Raw genomic sequence first — 9,078 nt, forward strand, 5'->3', positions numbered from 1 at the left:
TTACCAGCACTTGGCCTATAGCCTTCAATGTAATGACCTTCATAGTGGCACGGTAGTTACCACTGCTGCCTCACAGTGCCAGGGACCCAAATTCAATTCTTGATTTGGGTCACTGTCTGTGTGGAGTTTGCATATTCTCTCTGTGTCTGTTTCCTCCAGGTGCTCTGGTTTCGTCCCACAGTCCAAAAATGTAGGGGTTGGGCGGAGCAGCCATGCTGAATTACCCTTTTGTGTCAGGGGGAATAGTTAGGCTAAACGCATGGGGTTATGTGGATAGGATCCGAGTGGGATTGTTGCCGGGGCAGACTCGATGGGCGAAATGGCCTCCTTCTGCACAGTAGGAGTCTACGATTCTGCCAATGCATCCAAATACTTTTTAAAGGATGTGAGACAACCCGCCTCTACCACCCTCCTTGGCAGCACATTCCAGAGCATCGCTACCTTCTGGGTGAAAAACTTTTCCTCTCATTCCCCCTCAACCTCCTGCCCCTCACCCTTGAAGCTATATCCCCTGACGACTGACCCTTCAACTAAGGGGAACAACTGCTCCTTATCCGCTCTGTCCATGCGCTTCAGAATCCTGCATACCTCGATCAGGTCACTCCTCAAGCCTTCTCTTCTCCAGTGAAAACAATCCAAGCCTATTCAACCTCTCTTCGAAACTGAAGTGTTCCATCTCAGGCAGCGCCTGGTGGAATCTCCTCTGCACCCCCTCCTGTGCAATCACATCGTTCCGATATGCGGTGACCAGAACGACACACAGTACTCCAGCTGTGGCCTTACCAAAGTTCGATACAATTCCAACGTGACTTCCCTGCTTTCGTAATCGATGCTTCCGTTGATAAAGGTAGGTGTACCGTATGCATTTTTACCACTCTACTGACATGGCCTTTTCTCTTCAAACACACCAAGGTCCCTTTATTCCACAGGACTTCCAAGTGTCATGCCGTTCATTGAACACTTCCTTGACAAATTGCTCCTTCCAAAGTGTATCATCTCACACTTGTCAAAGATTTCACTGAAATCCATATTAACCACATGAACTGCACTACCCTCATTTACACATCTGGTCAACTCCTTAAAACATCAACCAAATTTGTTATGACTGACCTCCCTCTTCTTCTTAAATGGCAGAACCAAATTAGTTGTCCTCCAATCTTCTGGCATCCACACCATGGCCAGAAAGGAATAAAAATTTGGGGTCAGAGCCGCTGCAATCTATTTCAACACCTTTCACAGCAGCCTGGGATACGTTTCACCTCGATGGCAATTTGTTCAAGAACCTCGCAGTCTCTCTCCCCGAGTTCTATATCTTCATCCTCGTTCTCTTGCAGCGTGACATTTGTTCATAGAATCCCTACAGAGCAGAAGGAGGCAAGTTGGCCCATAGAGCCTGCACCAACTCATACCCACGCTTATCCCATAACCCCACATATTTGCTCCACTAACCCTTCTAACACATATATTGTGGAATACTAAGGGAAGATTAAGCATTAGGGGAGGTGATGGCCTCGTGGTATTATCGCTTAGCTATTAATCCAGAAACTCAGCTAATGTTCTGAGGGCCCGCCATGGCAGCTGGTGAAATTTGAATTCTATAAAAAATATCTGGAATTAAAATTCTACTCATGACCATTGTTGATTGCTGGAAAGACCCATTGGCTCACTAATGTCCTTTCGGGAAGAAAATCTACCATCCTTACCCAGTTTGGCCTGCGTGTGACTCAAGAGCCACAGCAATGTGGTTGATTTTCAACTGCCCTTGGGGAACCAGGGATGGGCAATAAATGCTGGCCAGTTAGCGTCGTCCATGTCCCACAAATGAATAAATGCAAAAAAAAAGTACGGTCAATCAATCTAACCCGCATGTTTTTGGGCTTCGAAGGAAACCAGAGCACTCAGTGGAAACGCACGACAGACACGGAGAGAATGTGCAAACTACACACACGTCACCCAAGGCTGGACTCAAACCTGGGTCTTTGGCACAGAGAGGCAGAAGTGCTGTGTCACCATGCCACCCTAATTGAATGGCCAACAAAGAGACTTTCTGCACATGTTACCTACTTCTGAAATCTTGACATCAAATCAGCCAGTTTGGGCTATGCGCTATGAAGATAGCATCAATGCAAAACCTTTTGATGAATGCAGGGGACCCAGACCTGTGTATACTGCTCCTTGAGCAACTTTGTGAGGGTTGCGTAGGCAGTGTGCCCAATTGCGGTATCTCAACACGGAGCTACTCACCAAGGGAACTAATTTCAAGCCTGTCAATTTTAATGTTCAGGCAATACAATGAACCTTTGGAAACAGCTAATACAGTCAATGCATAAAATTTATGGTTTTAAGATAATTTAGAGGCCAATTTACGAGAGGACTGATCATGAATGGGAGAAGTAACACTTTCCTCCACCGTTGGCACTTCAACTAATTTTGTGTTTCAGTCCACTGAAGGACATTATCGAGCAAACGTCTGAGAACTGACAATTTGGCAATGCCTCGACAATGGTCTGTTCGCACACATTTTTGTTTATTCACTCGTGGGAACGATGCAGGGTTTCTTTCGTCCCCAATCACAGATTGCACCCTCCCCGTGCAGAGTTCCCTCCCACCCTTCCCAATTGTGGATCGCGCCCTCCGTGCAGAGATCTCTCCTTCCCTCCCCCACCCCTCGCTGATCACCCGCTCAGCACAGTTTCCTACTCTCCCCCTGCTGATCGCAATGTGCTCCCCCTGCATCGGCAGAGTTCCCCCTTTCCATCTCACCCTTCCACAGCTCCCTGTTTGTTTCCAAACCCATCATGGCTCTGCTTTCTGGCTCCTCTCCCTCGACACTGCCCCCGGCACAGTAACGGTGTCTGACGTGGACTTCGTTGTCTGGGCCGGTATTTATTGCCCGTCCCTGAGGGCAGTTAAGAGTCAACCACATTACTATGGGTCTAGAGTCACATGCAGGCCAGACCAGGTAAGGACGGCAAATTTCCTTCCTCGAAGGACATTAGTGACGCAGATGGGTTTTTACGACAATCGACAATGGCTTTGTGGCCGTCGGGTTTTTACTGAATTCCAATCTCACCATCTTCCATGGTGGGATCCAAACCCTGATCCTCAGAGCATCACCCTGGGTCTCTGGGTTACTTGTCCGGCGACAATAGCACTGTGTCGCTGCCTGCCCGTAGCCCAAGATGTGATGGAGCAGTTTGTAGCGACATGCTGTCCGTTGCCCAACCAATACCAAGTGCCTCATGAGACGTTGTACTTCACCTTCTGTCAGCTCAGAATTTAAACTACCAAAGCGAGACAGTACAGGGACAAGAAAGAGCAGTTTACATCCTTCACATAAGCCTGACAACCCAGTCTGACACTTTCATCTTCTTGTCCGACTGTCAATCTTGTATCTGTCTGCAGCCTGTTCAATCAGGAATTGATTCAATTCTCCATCAGATACCTCAAATGAACCATAACTTACTCGATTCCATGACAACCCGTACAGAGGCTGACAACTCGCAGTTTGTGGTTATTTGTCAACTCTAGTTTGAGTCCTGGCTTCGTAAGATTATAATCATGTTTTATGGTTATCTGTCCACTTTGAAATAAAATACTTATCCACATCCACCTTATTGATTCCCTTCAATATTGCATATAATTCTATTACATTGCCTTTTTCTCTAATGGCAGCAGATGCAACTTCTTTGTCGTTTCTTCAAGTTTAGTAACGAAAAAAGTTAGGGAATTATCTTCGGTCTGATTTGTTTTTTACTACTTCCCCACTTAAAAAAACCAAAAGACGTAGAAGCAGGATGAGGCCACTCAGCCCATCGAGTCTGCTCCGCCATTCAATCATGGCTGACTGTTTTTTCATCACAATTCTCCTGTCTTTTCCCCATAACCCCTGACCTCCTTAATAATCAAGAACTATCTATCTCTGTCTTAAAGATATTCAATGACCTGGCCTCCACAGCCTTCTGTGGCAATGATTCACCACTCTCTGGTTGAAGCAATTCCTCCTCAACTCTATTTTAAGAAATCGTCCCATTAGCCTGAGGTTGTGCCCTCTGGTTCTAGTTTTTCCTACTGGTGGAAACATCCTCTTCACATCCACCTTTCTCAACCACACAAATGGCCCCTGGAAGCTTCCTGAATTAGTGTGAGCTATCCCTCTTTTGTATTCATAATCTGTAGCGAGAGGTAGTGGATGAACAAACACTTAGGGAGGAATTTTACAAAAATAACTTGAAGTGCCGAATGAGTGAGATAACGGGAGAGTTTTGGACTCACGTTTTGGGCGAGTTTGAAAATGCAATCTTATGGCACCTAGTGCCAAAAAAAATGCCAGATGAGGTTCTTGCCTGCACTGGGTAGGGAGTGGGGGTACAGCCTGACCTGGCCGGTGAAGCCAGTTCATGAACTCTAGGGGCACCGTTGTGAGGTGCACCAATTTCACAGTGTTTTGGGAGATCATGTGTAGCCCCCCCCCCCCCCCCTCAATCCCCAGGGGCATCAGGAACTCCATCCACCCCTCACCACCCCTTCCAAAGGGGATCGCGCCATGCCCCTCACCTTCATGGACATTGGGAACCACCTCCGCCCCATCCCATGGACATTGTTATCGCGCCTTGCCGGTCATGCTCACCTGCAGGGTTCCTTTCGTCCCCGCTCACAGATTGCACCCTCCCCATGCAGAGTTCCCTCCCACCCTTCCCAATTGTGGATCGCCCCCTCCATGCAGAGATCTCTCCTTCTCCTCCCGGCCTTCGCTGATCACCCGCTCAGCAGTTTCTCTGTCTTCCCGCTGATCGCACTGCGCTCCCCCTGCAAAGTTCCCCCTTTTCATCTCACCCCTGCAGAGCTTCCTGCTGGTCTCCAAACCCATCGTGGCTCTGGCTTCACCCCCTTTGGCCCTGCTCCTGGCACAGTGGTGGTGCCTGGTAGGCAGTGCCAGGGTGCTCAGTGGGAAATGCCAGGTGTTAGGCTGACACTGCCCCACAGAGACTGCTCAGCCCAGCCCCCAACCACACGGGAGCTTCAACGGCCCCCAATACCCCCAGCAAGGTCATTAATGGATATCATACATGATTCTTACCTGGAAGAACCTCAGCCAGCAAGGTAGTTAAGATAACCGAGTCCGGATGAAAGCGCCCGGGCTTGTTTGATGACATTTAAATGATGCATTCACATTTAAACCGGTTTTCACCAGCAAAGCATTGCTGGTGAGATCAGGGAAGCGAAACCGGAGTTTTTTTTTGGTCTCGCATCAGATCGTACCACTTCATCTCACCAAATTTTAGATGTCGCGAGGTTGTGCGAACGCAGCCTTCAGCTTTTCAAAGTTCACTTATACTGTGGTGAAAGCCCCAATCATTCGTGAAAGGGATGCCACCCTGCACCAAATGACTGCCATCTCTCACCCCCCCTACACACACACACACACACACACACACACGGACCCACCCACACAGCAATCTAATGTAATAACACTTCACAAGGTGTTTCACAGGAGCAACTATCAAAAGGAAGCTTGGCACCAAAGCCTCTACACAAGCATGGTGATGAGCCTTAGGGAGAGAGATCCAGGAGTTCAGGATCTAATCAGTTGAAGATGCAGCCACCAGTTTGGAACAATCGCAATCCCTGATGTACGAAGGACCAAAATTGGAAGAGCACGGTTCTCTTGGAGCATCCCAAATCTGGAGGCGATCACAGAGATAGGACGGAGATAAGGCCACAGAGGGACATGAAAACATGGATGACAATTTTAAAATTGTAATTCCTGATCTAATCCAGTTAAACCCAAGAAGGTGCAAAGGGTGTGGAGGGGTGGGGTATGGGGAGCCAGAAAGGTTGTGGATTCTAAGGTCCCCCTTCATGCCTGGTAGCCAGCCAGCCAAACGAACAGACTGGCTGCAGGCTGGAGGAGAATCTTGGGGACTGTCCCCAGCAGTCAGGACGTCAGAGGGGCCTGGCAACGGGAATGGAGGAGGGTTGGCACTGGAGCTGGTGTGTGTGTGTGTGTGTGTGTGAGAGAGAGAGGAGGTGGGGGTTTGGTAATTGGACAAAGGGCTTTCTTAATGGTCAGTGTGAGGACTCTTGCTTCTTGTAGAGATTAGTGGAAAAATACTTGTTCCTTCCAGAAGCAGTAACACCTCCTCACTGTTGAGTTTCCCAACCGCTGGGTATCTTTGCAGCAACTTTTCAAACTGAGAGTCCAGCTTAACTCACAGTGCCAGGGACCTGGGTCCGATTCCCGGCTTGGGTCGCTGTGCGGAGTCCGCATGTTCTCCCCGTGGGTTTCCTCCGATTTCCTCCCACAGTCCAAAAGACATGCTGGTCAGGTGCATTGGCCATGCTAAATTCTCCCTCGGTGTACCCGAACAGGCGCCGGAGTGTGGCGACTCAGGGATTTTCACAGTAACTTCATTGCAGTATTAGTGTAAGTCTACTTGTGATATTAATAAATAAAGTAACTATAAACTCTGCATGGCAGGTAATTCAAACACACAGATATCCACCATCATAAAAAGGCAGCGTGCACAGCATTTTGTGATTACGTTCCCTGCATTTAAAATATTAACCCATCCACTGACCCTCTCCCGGTCAGGTTAATGCCGAGGCTGTTTTCTCTCACGTTAGTTACAACGTTAGTGGTATGCCAAAATATCAGGTTTGCCCCTCCTCTTGGTTTCTTAGTTAGAATATTTGTATATGTTTCATCTGACTGCCATTTAGCCTCAATTTCCTGCTAAAGATGGGTCAACTTTGAAACTGGTTGGACAACGTTCTGTTTTGTGATGAGAATAACAATCGACATAGCCACGTCTACCTAAAATACATATGCATCAAATGACCTCCCTCTTCAAGGCCACTCAGTCCAGTTGATGCTGTCAATACTGGGATAATTTTGAGATTAATGATCAGTGAGAAGATCCCAGGTTGGGAGATCAGGAGAAATGAGTGGAAAGTAATTCTATCTTTCTCTCATTTTCACATATTGAATGCTTCAGATACGTTACAATGTGGTAACGTGAGCTTCCTGAACTACCGTCTCATTTTTAATCTTGCGCTTTTGCCGTGCAAGATCAGCATTTGTATTAATTAATAAATATAACATTGAAATTGAGATCCATTACACATACAAATGTGTGAAGAAATACTAAAAAAAACAAAGTGCCGTATGATTCAACCCTTCATCTCCCCAAATCTTTCTCCAGACACGAAGCAGCCTTATACAGTATTGAACCACTTCCAGTAAAAAGGTATTATTCCCTCCTTGCATCTTGCGATATTAAATTCAATTTGTCACAGATCTGTCTACTTGTCCGTAAATCTTTTGGAATTGTGCCTTTTCCCTCTGAGCGTGCCGCTTTCCCACCTACACTCGGCATTAGTCGTAAATCCTGACATCTGGCTTTTCAGTATTGTTGAGATAATTCCTAAACAATACAACTGGGGACTCTGCCAGTCAAAGCTGTCCAACTACAACAATGGTGTCACCATGTTCCTTTATAGCAATTACCACAGCAATGTTCTGTCATGTTACGACACATCCGCTCCTAATTGCCCTCTCTCCAAAAGGCTGGGCTCTAAAGCACAGATATTTGTGGCCCCTTGGTGTCAAGATGGGCCATCACGAGTGTGAACCTGGTGAGAACTGGCAAGTTATATCAAGCTGTATTTAGCAATGAGTTGAGGCAATATTCACATCTAAACTCTGTGACTTAAATCTCTGGGTCCTCTGGATCAGTGTTGAGACAACCTTGAATTATCTTTTCAATTCCAATTTCTTGGACCATGAGATTATCTTCTGAGCTCTAGGATAGCACAATGGCACAAAAGACTTTCTTGAGGGTCAGTGGGAGCACTCTTGGTTCTTGTAGGGATTAGTAGAAAAACTCGTGTTCCTTGCAGAGAGAGAGCAACTCCTCCTCGCTGTTGAGTTATCCCGACCCCTGGGTAAGTATGCAGCAGCAACACATTTTCAAATTGGGAGTCCAGTTTATGTATGTTTAATAAATTGTCTTACCTGGGGTTGGCACTGTGACACAGTCATTAACACTGCTGCCTCATGGTGCCAGGGACCTGGGTTTGATTCCTGGCTTGAGTCACTGTGTCTCTGGAGTCTGCATGGGTTTCCTCCGGATGCTTCGGTTTCTTCTCACAGTTGGAAAGACGTGCTGGTTAGGTGCACTGGCCATTCTCTCTCAGTACCCAAACAGGAGTCAAAGTGTGGCAACCAGGGGATTTTCACAGTAACTTCATTATAGTGTTAATGTAAACCTACTTGTGACACTGAAAAATAAACTTTAAACTATCACAGACATAGGCAGGATCAATCTTCATCACTAAAACAGACTATTCGGGGGTCATGTTGCCACTCTGAGTTTGTTGTGATCAAACTGGCTGTCCTATTTCCAACAACACTGTAGCAACTGCAGTTTATTGGCTGTAACATGCTTAGGAAGCTCTCAGGTTGTGAAAGGTGCTCTGTAAGTGCAAGTATTTCACTCTGTTTAAAAAGACTCACAAATAGCTGCAGTCAAATTTGGGGTCCGTATCAACTGTTCACAATCATGGAATCATTACAGTGCAGAAAGAGGCCATTCGACTCATCAAGGCTGCACCAACAATCCCATCTAGGTTCTATCCCTGTAACCCCACATATTTACCCCACGAATCCCTCTAATCTACGCATCCTGGGACACTAAGAGGAAATTTAGCATGGCCCAGTCACCTAACCTGCACATCTTGGGAGTGTGGGAGGAAACCAGAGCACCTGGAGGAAACACACACAAACACGGGGAGAATGTGCAAACTCCGCACAGATGGTGACTCAAGCCAGGAATCGAATCCAGGTCTCTGGAGCTGTGAGGCAGCAGTGCTAACCACTATGCCACTATGCCGCCCCAAAGTGCATTAAACCATGAAATGAATTTGCTCACTGATTAAGTAAGTGATGGAGCATTTCATTAATCATACTCTTTTAGTGAGGAATCTTTGCAAACCATTCCTGAAAATCAAGGAAGCTAGCTTTCATGACATTGATAAACAAAGGCAGATGCTGACAATGTGTCAAAGGATTCCAAT

The sequence above is a fragment of the Carcharhinus amblyrhynchos genome, chromosome 25 (genome assembly GCF_965287045.1).
Source record: "Carcharhinus amblyrhynchos chromosome 25, sCarAmb.v2.hapA, whole genome shotgun sequence".
NCBI lineage: Eukaryota > Metazoa > Chordata > Chondrichthyes > Carcharhiniformes > Carcharhinidae > Carcharhinus > Carcharhinus amblyrhynchos.